Consider the following 17,100-nt stretch of genomic DNA (forward strand, 5'->3'; position numbering starts at 1 on the left):
GACAGGGTTCCAAGGTAGCAGCTGCCTGCCCAGCCAGGTGTGAGCCTCAGTCCTCACACCTGACCTGCCACCTATGGGGACAGGCAGCAGCTCCTGGTCACCACAGGGCTTGTGTGAAGACAAGGCCCTGCAGCCACCCTGCTGACTTGACGGGGCCCCTGGCTGCCACCCTTCCAGGGTTGAGGGCGTGAGTCTGACTGCCCAGATGTGGCAAAGTCAAAGACGCCTCACAGGCACTGCAGACTCTGGTCTGACCTTCCCAGGCTGTGTGACACTGAGCAAGTGGCACTGCCTCTCTGAGCCTCAGCTCCTGTCAGTAGAGGGGGAGGCCACCCACCCCTACATCTGCACACCGAGGGGCTGACCCTGTGCTGGGGGTTGTTCAGGCGCCCCCCACTCCATGCACCGCAGCACCCACAAACCTGCGAAGGCCTGACGTCCCTGGGCACCGTCGAGCCGGCCTTGGCTGCAGGGACCCAGCGCCCCCTCCCTGGGCTGGCATGGCGAGGCATCCTGAGCGCGGCCCAGGCCACCCTGGAGGAAGGCAAAGGATTTAGGGACAGCAGGTGCCCTGGCGGGAGGGTGCCCTGCTCTGCTCTGCAGACCCGGGCGCCAGGCCCACCAGGCCCCGCTGCTCCAGTTGGCACCTGGGCTCCTTTCCATAGATAACAGGGGCGGCATTCTGTCCTCAGAGGAGTCTGTCTGTCCAGGCAAGATGCCTCTGGGCTCCATGAAGGGACCCAAGTGTCCCAGCCCTCCTTCCTCTGCGGTTCTGGCCATGTCCCACCGAGGGAGGCCCAGAGGTTCTGCACGATCCTGCTCTTCAACTGTCAAGTTAGGAGGCCAAGCAGGTCCCAGGACCACCCAGGGACACTGGTCTGGACCTCCCCCAGCCCGCACGCGGCAGGTGCAGGCAGAACACACAGGAAGGCGGGCAGCCGGGACCTGCTAGTGCACGGTCAAGTCCGCAGTGGGTAGGTTCTGACAGGCGCCAGGTGCTGCTCAAAGCCAGGGGGAAACAGAAGGGATCAAATGCCCTGTCCCCTCCTCACCTGTCCCCAGATGGGAACACCCGCCTTACAGGGCCCCTGCAAGGTCCTCTCGCTGTCCTCCGGCTTCCCTCCTCGTTTCTCACAGCCACCAGGGAGACCCGCTGGGCGCCCCCTGCCCTGCAAGCCTGCAGAATCCACCCTGTGCTGACGGAGAGCGCAGGAGGTCCCCAGGGCTGTCACGGCTGTCCTGGTCACCCGTGTCCTGTGGGTCCCCTGACCTCTGCACCCTGGCCCTTCTCAGAGCAGCCTCCTGGCCTGCCCGGTGGGTCCTCAATCTCCCCTGGTTTGCCGGCCTGCCGCCTGCTGGGCAAACCTGCCCTGTCCCCGCTCAGTCCTGCCTTTCCGCCCCACCCGGCTTCTGAGCCCGGGACTGACAAGGACACTGGGTCTCCAGCCCACTGGTCTCCTCCCCTGCACTGCGAGAAGCCCCTTTGTGGCCTCCTGCCCACCCCGCGCCAGCCCACCTGTGCTCTAGCAGAGGCTGAGGGTCAGAGGTCAGGGCTGGGGCCGAGTGGGACCCAGGGGCCCTGGCAGGCCTGCCACTCTGAATCCTGCCCCTCCTCTGCAAACTGGCTTTGTGACGGGTCTCCCATGTCACATGAAACAGCAGTAAATAAGGGGCTCGGTGGGAAGGGGCTCAGCCTCTCCTAAACTTCCAGCCAGACCCTCAATGAGGCTTCCTCTAGCCTCCCTTCCCTCCCCAAACTGAAGCCCCCATGATCCTCCTCATGGCCTCTCCCTCGCTCCAGCCTGTGACGCTTGTTCTTCTGGGTCACAGGATGCTCAGGCCCTTGTCTGCTAAAAACCCAGGGACCTTGACCCTGGCCACATCGTGGCATGTCCCGAGGACTCTCAGCAGAACCAGCTGGAATCTCGATCCCAACTGTGGAAACCAGTACCGGGAGCCGGACCGGGGGCACCAGCCTGTGTCCCAACGGGTGGGCCTGCAACTGTCCCCTCACCGCCTGTCTCATTTTTTAATATTTAATTTTTAGTTGTAGGTGGACACAATACCTTTATTTATCTTTACGCTGAGGATGGAGCCCAGGGCCTCACGCTCCACCGCTGAGCCCCAGCCCCAGCCCGTCCCCCACTGTCTCTATCCACTGGGCTCCCACTTGACTTAAATGCTCTTATGCAAACCTTGAGGCCATCATTAAAGAGAGAGAATGCAGGAAAGAAAGTGGGTGAGAAGCAGGAGAGAGAGAAGGGGCGGGGTGGAGAGAGGAAGAAACAGACTCCAAGTGAGAAGGAGGAGGAGAGGGGCTGAAGGGAAGGAGGGAGTCAGAGATCACAGGTCCCATCTCAAGAAGGTGGACGTGGGGACCGTTGTGCTCACGGCCAATCCTGCTTGGATTGTGCTACAATACCAGGTGGCTCCAGTTCAATCCAACAAATGCTCACTGATCACCAGCTACCAGGCAGGCCATGTTTTAGAGCTGGGGACACAGCAGGGATAAATGCACACATATCCCTCCCTTGGGGGATCATCCAGAGGGTCAGAAGAGTGCATACTGAAGTTATCCACTGTCTAGCTTACCCCCTTCATCTCATAAATGATGAAGTCAACACACAGAGAGGGAGAGCAACTTGTCCAAAATCACACAGCAAGTCAATGGGAGAGAGCGCAGAGCTTGCCCCTGGACTTTCCTCTCCTGCACTGCACTGATCGGCCTGTCAGCCTTCCTGCTTTCAACACAGAGGAAACACTTGTCTGTAACTTTATCTTATTTTATCCTTAATATGAAATTTTTTGAAAGATAAGCAAAAAGAAGAAACCAAGGAATACAAAGATATCTGGACACAAACATTCATGTGTTGGAAGGCACCCTTCCAGACGCTAGGTGGAGACATTCCCTATGCACAGACAGCTTAAAATTCTATTTATTCAAAATATAATTTTTGGTTTTCTGCATTTTTCATCAAAAGTCCCAGAAGGATCGTTTCTCCCCGAGTTCCGGGGTGTGGTCCTGGGTGGCTTCCCTGAGACTCTGCTGTCCGGCCTGCCTGGCATTATCCAGCAGCTCCGTCTAGGCTGTCCCCAATTTTTGCCACCTATAAACAGCGCTGGGAAGGACATCGCCATAGCCGCTCCTCACGCCCTCTGCACCCCCTTTGCAGACAGGCTTGTGAGTTGGGAGCGCGAGCCTCGGGCACAGGTGTGGAGTGCTCCTTGATTGACAGCCTTCCCAAGAGGCTCTGCCCATCTGTGCCCGCAGTGGCTCAGGCCCTGTGCAGCAGCAGGTGCCTTTAACATTTGGCAAATGCATAAAAGAAAATGGAGTCTCAAGGTTTTGCTTATTTGCATTTATTTTTAAAACAGTAACAATTCTCGTGAGCTCACTGTCCATTACCCCCTTTCATGTGGTTTACAAAGGGTGGCTTCGCTGTCTGTCTCGCACTGTTGGCGCTGCCTCTTGGAGCCCTTGCCTGCTGCTCCAGTGAGTGGCTGACGCCTCCTGCCCAGGTGCAAGCAGCTCCCAAACTGTGAAAAGACGGGTGTGGCGGCTGCCACCAGGGGTCGCTCTACACACAGCGCAGAGGCGGAGAGACAGGAGGGAGCACCAGGAGCTCAGGGACCAGATGGGCTCTCACCTCCAGGATGACAGCGGACAACTGGGCATTTTAAACAGGCTGATTTTGCATCTCTGCAGAGCCTCTCTGTGACCCTTGGGCCTGCACTGCCCCCGGCCGTCCTCGGCTGCAGCAGCCTGGCCACACAAATGCTCACGCTGGCGTGTGCATCTGCCGCCCCATGTTTTTTTGAAGACCAGGTCCTTGATCAGCTCAGCTCAGCCTGGCACTGTGCTGGGACATGCCCGTGTTCCCAGGAAAAGCCCCAACAGCCCCTCCAGCGTCACTTGCTTTTAGCTGACTTAAAAGTTGCTAATCTGAGAGGTCACACAGCTGGACAATCCATTGTCTCCCATTAGCTTGCTGTAGAGGACACCTCTGTCACCTCTGCTGTGGAGGCCATGGGTTATTCTTCAGGGACCTGAGGCCACTGTCACCCAAACAGAGACTCTTCACTTGGGCCTGCAGACGTCCAACAGGGTGACCGGAACAAGAGGAAGTTGGTTGGCGCCTCTGTCTTCAGGTTGTGCTCGTCTCCGTGGTGTCCTGAACCTTGGGGACAGATTCTGCTCAGTTCTGCATGGGCCATATGATCACTGGAGAGACGTTGTCTGGAACCAGGATCCAGGGTTACCTTGACCTGGACAGATTTGCCCAGGCTCTCTCTCCCCGTTCAAGGACAAGGACAACTGCCAGTCGCCGCAAGCAGAAATATTAGACCACGAAAGGAGGGAAAGAGGTGGCCCCGAGTCCCTGGACGACTGCTGCCCAGCTCCAGAAAAGACATGGCCCTCCTCCCCTTATTAGCCGACCTAGCTCCCACTCTCGTTGGTCCCATGTCTGTCCCCTCTGAGAGCAGAGTGCCCACCTCTCCAGCCCTGGGCCACTGGACCAGCCTCCCTCTCCCCACATCCTGTCTGTGGCATGGGGTTTCCCATGAGGTGAGCCAGACCTGGGTTGTGTGACAGTAGCTGCCACCATGTCCTCACAAGCAAGCATTCATACACACTTGCAGGTAGGCCGCACACTCCTGGCCAGGCCCCTTCACCTGGGACCCTGAACAGAAGCCCCCTCCCCAGGCTCCTCCCAAGACTGGGAATGTCCTTGAAGTAGTCCATTCTTTGGGGGACCTGGGCTCCAAGCAACATGCTGGAAAAAGTTTTCACTGTGTGACACCTGGCAAATCAGGGACTCCTCTAGATTATGGATTGGGGACCGGGACACTAATGCCTGCCCCAGCTGCCTCACAGCACCCAAGGGCTCCTTTTCAGGAAAGTGCTTTGTACATATGAAGCAAACAGCACGTTCTCCTGATGACTGTCCTCCCGATAACTCACTCCAGGGCTCCCTGAGCACGTCCAACAACAGACAGGGGCAAGGGCTGCGTCCCTTTCAGATCCTGCTTCTTCCAGTTCCTCAGCAAGTGACTTTATCTCCTGCCTGGGTTTCCTCGTCTGCACAACGAGGCCCCTTGTTTTCCAGTTTCTATGTGTGACTTCCCAGCGTCGCCACTCGGCGGGAAGGTTCCCCCCAGGCAGTGAAGCAAACACTCCCCCCTGGCTCACTTGTAGAGTCGCTGGTTCAGCAAGCCTTTCACATGTGGCCAGGACCTGGGATCCAGAGCTGAATGACCACTCTGTGGAGATGGGGACAGGCAGGTCAGCAGTGGGAACAGAAGGTCGAGGGGCCACAAGATGGTCCCACTGTGCCGACCCCCACGTGCTTTCAATTTGCCTGCAGCCCTGCCTGCCTTAAGTGCACGGACACACCACAACCCCAGCAGACTCCCCGTCATCTGCAGGAGAAAAGCAGGTCTGAACTGCTCATGGGAAGAACCCAAGCTGCCCTGCAGGGGGGGGCTTCCGTGACCCTCACACAGACCCGTCCCAGAACTCAGGGAGCTAAGGAGTGTTATGGTTTGGAGGTGAGGTGTCCTCCAAAAGCTCATGTGTGAGACAATGCAAGAAGGTTCAGAGGAGAAAAAAAATGATGGGTTACGAGAGTCTTAAACCAATCAGCACTTAATGGAGTGGTAACTGAAGGCAGGTGGGCTGTGGCTGGAGGAGGTGGGTCATGGTGGGTGTGGCTTTGGGGCATGTATTTGGTATCTGCCCAGTGGATCTCTCTCTCTGTCCTCTGATCACCATGTGAGCCACTTCCCTCTGCCACACTTTTCTGCCGTGATGTCCAGCCTCCCCCGAGCCCTGAGGAGTGGAGCCTGCTGTCCATGGACTGAGACCTCTGACGCTAATAAACGCTTCCTCCTCTCAGTTGTTCTTTTAGTCACAACAGCAAGAAAGCTGAGTAAACCAAGGGTAATGGCCAACATAACCCTGTAAGAAAGGTTCCAATTACAACCGGTCAGCATGGGCCAAAGTGACCTAGAGAGGTCATGGCAGTGGGCACTTGAAAGTCTGATGTCATTGCTATCAGTCAAGAGTCAGGAGGTGGACCTGGGCAGGACTCTCTGGAAACTTCCCTGGGACCCCAATAAAGGAGGCACCCCTGCTGTCCCTCTCCTCTCTGAGAGGACCCACTCTCTCCCTTGAGAGTGTCCCCTTTTCCCCTTTCCCATCCCTTCTAATAAGCTCATGCCTGCTACTCTGAGTGACACGTCTGAGATCTTTCTGTCCTCGAGGTAATCAGAACTAAGAGGTGAGGTGACTTGTCACCCACAAGGCCAGAAGGCTACAGGACCCATCCTGGGTCCACTGGGCCTCTGCCAACAGAGCCCCGCCAGGCAGAGGCACTTGGGACCTGTCACCACCTGGCTATAGCAAGAAGTTGGCCACCTGGGGCTGCGTCCTCCCATCAGCAAGGGACATGAGAGCTACCTCCTCCAGAAGTGAGACAAGCACTCCAGGAAATGTCACTCAAGCCATGACAAAACAGATAAACACAGACAGCCAGGCAAGCCCTGGGCCAGCTGAAACTCTCCTGCTGTCATTTGTCATGGGCCACCGTTTTGGAGAGCTAGACTTTGGAATCCTGGATGGCCCAACCACTTCTGATGGTGAACGTGACCCGCCTCTCACTCTGCCTGTGCCCATCTTCAAAGGGCTCTCTGCCAACATCACAGGGAGACAGCCAGTGCCACCTGTGTCATCCAGCAGAAACCCACAGGGCAGACAGGTGGCCAAATGACACTGTGATAAATAAGCCCAGAGAGGCCAGATCTGTTTTCAGCCACAGGACTGAGCAGGGCTGAGCCTCTTCCTTCCTCCCGCCTTGCTCTTAGTGATTATTCCTGGCCCCTTCCTGTGCCAGGTCCGAGCTCGCCCTGGGGACTAACAGGAACACAGGGCAGTGCCTGCCCTGGGAGAAAGAGTTTTGGGGCAAAGGAGCGCCCCGCCCAACCACCCACGCTCACTTGGCAAATGCCCTGGCACCCTGTCCAGCATGGCAGTGTGGGCATGAGGACCATGGGGGGTGGAGAGGCACCTGGGTCAGGAGGAGGAGGGCAGGAAACCAGAGTCATCACCGGCCACACAGTGATGAAATAGCACTAGAGTGAAGTCCCATCCCTCTGCCTATGAAAGCGACCTTATTGGGTTTTGTGGTTTTGTTTTTTGTTTTTGTTGGTACCAGGGATTGAACCCAAGGGTGCTTAACCACTGACCCACATCCCAGCCCTCTTTATACTTTATTTAGAGACAGGGCCTCACTGAGTTGCTTAGTGCCTCATCATTGCTGAGGCTGGCTTTGAACTCGTGATCCTCCTGCCTCAGCCTCCCGAGCCGCTGGGATTACAGGTGTGAGCTACCACACCCAGCAAGAGACCTTATTTGGAAGTGGAGTCTTTGCAGATGTCATCAGGTTAAGGTGGAGTGACACTGGAGTAGGCTGGACCCTGACCTAACCGGGACTGTTCCTTAAGAGACATGAGAAGTCAGACGCAGGGGGACGGGCTGTGGGAACACAGAGCAGAGCCTGCAGGGACCATCTGGGCTGAAGGGTGCCCACCTGCCCCCAGGAGAGAGGTCATGAGGAGCAGACTGTGCCCTGAGCCTCGGGAGGGAGCACAGCCCTGTTGCCAGACTGATTTTTCCAGACCTGTGAGCAGATGAAGGCCTGTTGCTCCAGTCACCTGAGGAGCTCTGTAATGGCAGCCCCTGGAAACTGACACGCTGGGCCTTGACGGTTTCCCAGGGGAGCCCAGTGACCTAATCCCCACCTGCAGCAGCAGCCCCACCCGGCAGGGGTGCCTCGCCTGCCCCGGGGCCCTCTGGGGCCTCTTGCTGGCCTCCTGGCCATGCCCTGCTGTCCCAGGCCTTCCTCCTGCTTCTCTTCCTCCCAGTGGTCTTGTAAGCCAGACCTGCAGCCAGAGCCACCCCCACCCGTGCGGAGGGCTGTTCTCAGTCACAGGAGCAGGAAAAGCTGCCTCTGGGAAAAGCCCCCGTGGGGAGGCTGGTGGATGCAAAGGGAAAGGCAGGGACTGGAATTAAACCCAGGCCCTCACCCCTCAGCCGAGTCAGTGTGGGCAGGACCTGTCTGTGAAGAGGGCGTGGGAACCCCTGCCTGGCAGGGGCACCTGAGGATGAAGTGAGGGGCAGGTGGCCAGTGCCCTCCCTGTCTGACCTCCCAGCTCCAACAACCAGGTGGCTCTTCCCTGAAAGCCACATCTGCTTTCTCTGTCCCTTTGTCCATGCACAGGCTGCTGTGACGTGGGAGCTGGTGGCCAGAGGCCCGTGCTCCCCAGGGCCTGTCACCTGCTCTTCCACCAGCCTCCAGTAGATCCACAGAGAGATCACACTCGCATCTGACCTCCTGTCAAGGAACAGCCCTCGGGGAAAGCAAATAAAAAGCCAAGAGTTCCGCAAGGTGGGCAGTCAGGTAGTCCCAGCCCACGGCCCGCAGGGGAGCACCAACCAGGCAGAGGCGGGCTGAGCATGGCGTGGACGATGGGTGCTGAAACTGGACAGATGGCTCGCTGTGTGCTGGGCACTCGGCTAAGAGCTTTCCCTGACCCTCCCGGATGCAACCTGAGCACCACTCCAGGGAATGTGGCATTTGACCCACTCACTAGGAGAACTGAGGCCAGGAAGCTTGGAAACTGGCCCCAGGAGCCGAGGCTGCACTGAATCCCCACTGCCCCTGCTCTGGGGTTCCCATCTGCCTCAGGGGCATCTTGCTCACTGCAGAGCTTGATTTCCAGGAGCTCCCACCCAGCAGCCCTGCTCCCTCTGCTGCTCGGCTGGTGATAGGCTTCTGCAGTGCACACACAGGCCTGGCCGGCTGCACCTTAGGGGCAGCTCAGGGAATTTTCAAGAGACTCTGGACTTTGCATCCAGCCTCCAGTGCACCCCCCTGGGGCATCAGGACATTCCAAGGAGAAAGTGTGGAACATGGAGAAGATCACGCTGGCAAGGGGCTCGTGAGAGGATGGCAGAGAACTGAGCCAGTCTAGCCAGTGAGGCTCTCCCAAGGCCCTCGAGGACAAGCTCTGGCAGCAGCTGGAGTCCCGCTCTGGGCTGGCCCTGCTCCCTGCTGACCATGAGGCTTAGTTGCTGGAGCCTGTGGCCAAGTCACTTACCTACCCCAGGCCTATTTCTCCCTCTAGGTAGTGGGGGAAAGCCCCTGGCCCACAAAGCCCTGCTCAGGATTAAAGGAGACACCCCCAAATGGACAAATCATGAACAGATACCTGCTAAGTATTCAGGTACCACTTTCTCTCAATGAACTACTTGGAAGAAACAGCAAGTCACTGTGTACAGGATGAATGGAGGGAGGGGGAGTAAGGACATAAGCCAATGCCTAAGTCATGAAAATTACAGAAAGATTCTAAATGACAATTTCCATCTTTGCATGATTTATTTTCCAAACAGCCAGGTCCAATGTTAAATGCACACTTTTTCTTTCATCTGATAAGCATAACAGGGAAGAATGAGCAGGAAATGTACATGAGGAACAAGAGGAAGATGAAGTGCTGAGAAGGCAGACTATGACCACAGACCACAGCATGACAAGTGAACTGGGCAAGGTACACGCACCGTCCAGAAGAAACACAGAGAATTTCAGGTTCCCGTGAAAAGATACATTTGGTTTTTTAATGAGCAACCCTCCTAGAGCTAAGGTTGTGCACACTGACCTGCTGGAGAAGGGGGCCAGACCTTTAGAGGGAGCAGAGCTAAGGCTTCCTTCCCAGGGAGGCGGCTGGTGCAGGAGGAGCCATGCACTTTGAGCTCAGTCAGATTTGGATCCAATTCCAGTGCTATCCCTTAGTAGCTGCATGGCAACAGGTGAGACAGATGCTACTTCTCTGAGCCTGGGCTTCCTCATTCTCAGAACAAGGATCCTAAGACTTCCTGCCCCGTTCTCCTGAGCAGGAAAGAAAGGAGGGCCTTTGAGAATGCCGAGAGGTTGTCGCAGCCCAGAAGGACATGGAAGGTATGTGTTCATTTTTCCGTCACTCAAATGAATAAACAAGTGTCCAGCCTGCCCTCCTGAGCTTAAGAAGCTTGCCCAAGGTCGCACAGCGAGTCAGGAGAACTGGAAAGAGACCCAACCCCATGTGCTTTGTCCTGGGGCCTCCTGCGTGCTGTTGCTGGGGTCTGGGGTCACAAAGACCAGCAAACCCGGACTCTGCCCTCGAGGAGCTCACAGTCTAGGAAGGGGAAAAGGAATGTTCATACAGAGCTGCCACCAGGAACCATTGTCACCTTAATTCTGGAATAAAAGAAGGAGGGGTGATTGGCTTGGGGGGAAGGACTGGGTCAGGAGAGACTAAGAGCACATGAGAGTGACATAGTGCTACATGGCAGGGACCTCTTCGTGTGCGGGGCCTCACACAGCACGGACCTATTAAATGCTGGAAGAATAGGTGAATGGATGGGGGAAGAGACCAGGAGGGGTGCAGAGTGGCAGGCCACTGGCCTGGCAAGCAGCTGGATGAGTGGACAGATGGACAAGAAGGTGGCGAGAGAACATGGAAATGACGGTGCACGGTGGACACTCAGGGGGATGCTGCTGGGGCCTGAAGATGGTTTCACTCCAAAAGTCGAATGTTGAGATCACCACGTTGGTGGTGCTGGGAGGCAATTAGGTCATGGAGACCCCACAGAGCCACACCCCTCCCACCATGTGAGGATGTGTGGAAGATGCCATCTCTGGACCAGGAACCTGACGCTGAACCTGTGGCACCTGGACCTTGCTCTCCCCAGCCTCCAGAACTGAGGAGTCGTTGTTCTGGGTAACACCTATCAGCCACCTGCCCATGGTGTCCCCCCACAGTAGCTCAATGGACTGGAAATATGCATAAACCAGCAACTGGCCAGTGAGTGGGTGGGCAGCTGTGTGGATGGGTGGAAGGATAGCTAGGCAGAGGCAGGACAGTGGGAAGATGGTGCAGGATGAATGGCCACGGGCCAGAGTGGGTGGATGGTGACAGAGAGACAAGCAGGCACACAGGTGGGTGGTGAGGCAAACGTGGTGATGGATGGGTGGGTGAGGTCTGTGGGTGGAGGCAAGTAAGTGAATGGAAAGAGTGAAGGATGGATGGACAGCCGGGCTGGCTGGTTTGGACAGGTGTGTACAGCAGACACGGGGGAATGAATGGGTCAGTGCCTTGACCAAGTGCCTGTACAGGAAAGTCTGAGGAAACAGAACAATCAGTCCTGCCCTGCGTTGTGCCCACTTACCAGGCTACAGCCACCAGCGGGGGCCTGGGCTCCCAGCTCCTCCCGCAGGCTCTGGTTTTGCTGGGCGAGCTCCTCCACGTGGCCCTGCAGGCCAATCTCGGACAGCTGCAGCCCGTAGATGCAGCAGCGCAGCTCCTCCAGCTGCCCGCGGAGCAGGCGCTCGGTGGCGCGCTGTTCCCGCAGCCGACCGACCGCCTCTTCCCGCTCACGCTCGCTTAACTCTGCCCTCTGCTGCAGGGCGCGCAGCTCCGAGGCTGCCTCCGGGGCTTCGCGGGGATCGGCGGGGACCTGCAGCCTGGGCTTGCCCGAGACTGGCGCGGGGGCCTCAGTGCCCCGCTGAGCCAGCAGGAGGCCCGCGGCGCGACAGAGGTGCCGCACATCCCTCTCCAACCGCTGCACCTGCGCCCGCAGGACGCGCTCCTGATCCCGCACCAGACCCAGTTGGCACCGCTGGATCCTCCGGCAATGCTCCAGGGCCGCAGCCTGCAGCCCCAGCGCCTCATCCCTGCGCTGCAGCTGCCCCCTCAGCCGTCGCAGCTGCTGCCGCTGCCGCCAAGCAACACTCTCCTCTTGCCGGACCTGTAAGTTGGCGATGATGAGGCGTCAGGAAGCCCCAAGATCACCATTGCTCACCCTTGATCCTGCCTGGGCAAGGATTTTCCATATTTTATGCACAACGAAGCGTTCTTTTTTCTTTTTTGTTTTCGAATTAATTCCTTGCATTAAAATAATGCGTCAAAATATTATCTCGATTACTGAATTTTTTGGTCAAGCGCACGCCATCCTAATCTGGGTCCTGCACCCCTGAGAGCTCCCCAAGTCATTCCAAGAGAAGGGGCTAGAGGGGCAGGTGCCTCGGGATGGAGGCTAAAACTGTTCAGCTGGAACTGTTCCCGGCGGGACACCCCCACAGCACCTTGCAAACAGCTGTTGCCAGAGCACTTGGGTGTCCACACTTCCACCCCAGAACCACCCTGAGCTCCCCATCTCCCAACACCCAAACTGGCCCATGCCTGGTCCAGCCAGGGTCAGCTGGCCCCAAACCACCATGCCACAGCTACTGTTCCTTGTTGTAAATGCTCACCTAGTGGGACTGTCACTAGCCCCATGGGACACTCGGATTGATTTGCTTAATATCACACAGCTAAGATGCAGCAGCCAGGCCTGGAACACACCGTCAGCCCCCTACCTGACTCTAGTTCTGCTCCTTCTCCTTCCCACCTCTTGCTTGTCCAGAGAACATGCCTGTCTGTCCTTGCACCTCCCCTCTGCCCCACCCAATGCTGCGAGATGGACTGGGGTGCAGCCACCTTGCATACTGAGAGTCCTTTCCTGATTTCAAGAATGAATCCCAGCAAAGGGGTGGAAGAGCTGGCAGCCTAAGCCAGAAGATGGAAACGGGACGAGAACACCTGGGGCAGGGGTGAGAGGCTACGTAAAAACTGGAGTTCCTGAGGGTGGGAATTCTGTAATCAGGGTTGCCTGGTGTTGCGTGGACAAGGCTCCATGGCCTGAGTGGGTGAGCTTTTGACAGCTTCAGAGTGACTGCAGGTCACTACAGAAATGAGGCCTCTTTGTATGCAAATGGTTCCTGGGAATCGCCCTGAACTTCTGCCTCTCATCTGGACATGGGGTTTTGTGACAGGTCTGTCCTTGGCACATGCATACCACATGAGATAGCAGTAAATAAGGGACATGGTGGGAAAGGGCTTAGCATCCTCCTGAGGAAACCATGGGTTCCTCCAATCCTGCTCCCCACGGGCCTCTGTCACTCATCACACTGTGCACATCTGGACTACAGGGCTGTGCCAGGGGTCCTAATGTCCAGGGGGCATAGCTCAAAGACCCCATTATAGTACTTTTCAGAGAGAAATCACACCCCAGGTGGTGGGGTCCCCCACAACTTTCCTGTCCCTTACAGTAGAAACTCCCCTGGGCTGGTGTTCTGAACCAAGGAGAAGAGGCTCCACTCTGCCCCTAAGGGCCAGAGTACAGGGCGACCCTCCTCTGGGCGGAGGTCTCCCTGGCTCTTCGAGGACCCAGTGTGCTTAGAAGACTCCTTACCTTCCCACCCCCACTTAGCTCTGTTAGTGGCTGCACCAGTGCCTCTCCGCTTTCCTGATGGCTTCTCACTGAGAACACCTGGTTCACCTGCCCTTGATACATTCACATTGGTATGAATCAAAAAATATGCAAAACAACACACCCCTTGCACACGCATGCTTGTTGGTATTTCCAACTGTAGCAGCCCTGCGTTCCCTCGGCTTGGCTGGAACAAGCATCAGAAAGAGGAAGAGAAACTCACCTGGCTGACCAGCTCCTCCTGCAGTGCCCGCAGCTGCTCCTGGGCCCACAGTGAGGTGCTTCTTTCCTGGACCACGCAGGCACGCAGCCGGTCCACCTCCCGGAGCAGCTTCCTCTGTGACACCTCCAGTGCCTGAATCCTGTGGCATTGGAAGCAGGGGGTACCTGCTCAGCGTGGAGCAGCTCAGCCTAAGTCTCCACAGACACCTTAGTTTCCTTGTCATTGGCCAATTTGATGTTCTAACAAAATTACACATTTAAATCTTTCATACACACCTTGTTTAGGACTGCCTACAATACTTGAAAGACATCATTTGAATAGTGAAGTACCCTCCATCAGGACTCTCACCCCATACTGGGAGATACCAAAAGTGACTGGCAGGAGTTTATCTGGGTGGCTTCAATTCATCCTCCCAACATGAACAGCCTGAAGGGGATAATGTTCCCCTGACTTCACACATGGGGAAACTGAGGCTCAGAGGGATCAGATAGCTTGTTTAAGGTCACACAGCATTATAAAGTCTAGGCCATCTAGTAAATTCATGCTTTCAGGCCTGTGTGTGTTGCTTGCATCCAAGCCACGTTCTTATGAGTCTTTCTAGGGAATGATCGACATTCAGAAAAAGCTCTGGAATAAAAGAAAATCCATCTCTGTATAATGTCCACTTCTAAGTGAGAAGCAGGAAGCAGCTTAACCAACAGGAGCAGCTGAGCCATGCAGCGGCTTTAGGTCATCCGGAGGCTGTGTCACCAGCAAAGCAGCACCGGGCCTGGGCGTGAGCCTGACCCCAGGTCTGTAGAAGGAGATGCCCGCAGGATGGGGAGAACATTAAAGAGAAAGAGGAAGGGAAAGTCACCTGGCTGACCAGCTCCCCCTGCAGTGCCCGCTGCTGCTCCTGGGCCCACAGTGAGGCCCACAGGGGTGCCGCTCCTGTCAGAGGCACTGCAGAGGCCGGAGGCTTCTAGGATAGAAAACCTCCATGCACACGGGGGCCTCCGCCAGCAAGCTCTGCATCCTCGCTCCGTTACCGAGTTCACACTGCTGACCTCATCCAGGAAAGACTCTGCTCCCCTGGGTGAAGACCAGCCCTGCCTCCTGGTGCTGCCATTCAGCAGCCCTGAACTGGGTGTGTTCACCACCACCACCCTGCTTCATCTGTAAAATAGAGGTAATTCTATCCTGCTCACATGGTTGCTGGACGGTTTAATAAAATGATGCATTATTAACAATAAGTCCAAGAGTCTCCTCTCCTACTCCAGCACTTGGGCCTTAAGGAGAAGATTATAGTCAAGGCCCTTTTGGGCTGAATGCCCCCCCCCCCAACAGTTAATCAGTCAGGGTCAGGCTGGTGCCTTCTGATTGCTAATGAAAGGCAGTGAGAGCTGAGGGGGAAAGAAAAGGCAGCCTGCCCCATGACACGTGAGAATGTTGCATTCTGACCCTCTCCCTATTCCTAAACCAAGCAGAAGAAGATGGTCTCCCTGAGGCAGGACGACTCAGCCCCAGATTCACCCAAGCCTGGTCCCTGGGACCCAAGACAAAACCCTTGAAGTGCAAAAGAGGCTGCAGGTGCCATTAGGCCAAGGCACACATGTGAGACAGGAGAGCCTCCCTGGTTATCCAGGTGGCCCTGACTATGTCCTTGTCAGAGGGAGACACGGGGAGAGCGGGCTTCAGGGAAGAAAGCTAGGTGACCACAGAAGCTACACTGGGGGCTTGAAGATGAGCAAGGAAGGAGCCGTTTCCCCACAGCCTCTGGGGTAGCAGGGCCCTGCTGGCACCCTAGCTTGATGCACCTGAGCTCATTTCCAGCTTCTCACCTCCAGAACTGAAGGACAATCAGTATGTGCTGTCTTAAGCCACCGAGTTTATGGTCATTTGTTATGGCAGCCACAGGACACTTACAAGGTAGCTTGTTCCAGGTCAAGGTCACACAGCAATATAGAGTCTAGGCCAGTAAATTCATGTTTTCAGGCATGAAAGAAATGGACAATGGCATGTTTTTCACTGGTTAAACCAACAAGTTTTTAAAAATATTGGTAGACAGTGCTGCAAAGAATGCAATGAAACTAGAAGGTTCTGTCACGCAGCAGAATGCACTGGCCCATCGCAGCCGAGGGGACATCCTGACTGCCTGGCTAAGTCCCACCACCCTGCATGGCTGGGAGCGGCCTGGGTAAGTTACCTAACTAACCAGCTGCGGTTTCCCCATCTATGGATGAGAACAACACCAGGGCTTCATTTTCAGTACTGTCCTAAGGATTGGCCAGGCTCAACCTGCCTAGGACGGACAGTGGCTGATGTCAAGCCAGAGCTCAATAAGGTCCTCACTGTCCTTCATCCTTGGCATCTAGATTGGAAACAATTACACAAAAGTGCTCACACCATGAAGACAGATCAGGGATTTCTTTCTCAAATTTCCAACAGTGCTGTTGTGTTATTATAAATACTTTAAGATCCTATTTTGTGGAAATGAATCCAATGCATGCTGCCAACTATTTGCTGATCCCAGCTAGACTACACCTCTAAGGTATTTGGCCTGAAATCTGAGTTTGGAATCATGCTTCAAACCATGGATGATGAGCTTTGTCCCCTCAGCCCCAGTTTTTCCATCCAAAGAGGGAGATGATACCTTCCAGGCACCTGCGGCCCAGGAGGCCAAGAGGGTCCCTGGAGGGAGAGCAAGGGCTGTTGCTCCTCACCCCTGCCACACACCCAGCCTTTGTGCCTCTGCCCCTCTTCTGCAAGATGGGCACCCTGTCCTTAAAGAGACCAGAGGACACAAGCCCCTCTCCCCCATGGGACGGTCAAGGACACCCTCTCCAGGATGGCCTCATCCCAGGCCCAGCTGTTGAGGCCTCTCCTCTCCCACACCCACAGTGTCCCTGGGGCTCTCATGCTGTCCCCCTCATGTGGAGGAACTGTGTCCATCCTCCTCTGGTGGGTGACCTCCAAGATGTGAATGCAGCTCACGTGGGCTACACTGAGAGGGCCTCTGGCTGGCACCCTGTCTTCCCCAGGGCTCAACCCCAGGACCAGAGTTATGAGTGACGTTATGTCCTCCTCAAAATTCACCTTTCAAAGTCCTAACTCCCAGGACCTCAGAATGCCACTGTATTTGGGGACAGAGCCTGTACCACCATAATTACGTTAAAAGGAAGTTGTAGAGTGGAGTCATTAAATCCAATCTGACTATGTTCTTATCAAAAGAGATTGAGACACAGAGGGACACCTCGGCGACCACACACCTGCAAGCCCAGGAGAGAGGCTGCAGGAAGAAGCAGCCCTTGACCTCACACTGCTGCTTCCGAAAATGTGGGGAAATCATTTTCTAAGCCCCCACCCTGCAGTGCTTTGTTACAGCAGCCCAAGAAAACTGACCCAGCTGACCACCTGCCTCCAGTTCTTCAGGCTGCAGGGTGGCAGTGAACGGGCGATTACGTGGGGGACATTTGTGAAAGTCTTCATGTGAAACATTCTTTGGCTTTGTGTTTTGAAGCACTGGGAATTGAGCCTAGGGGTGCTCTACCAT

This window comes from Marmota monax, unplaced genomic scaffold (genome assembly GCF_021218885.2).
Source record: "Marmota monax isolate L192 unplaced genomic scaffold, Marmota_monax_Labrador192_F-V1.1 WCK01_AAM20220418_F8-fsc00009, whole genome shotgun sequence".
Taxonomy (NCBI): domain Eukaryota; kingdom Metazoa; phylum Chordata; class Mammalia; order Rodentia; family Sciuridae; genus Marmota; species Marmota monax.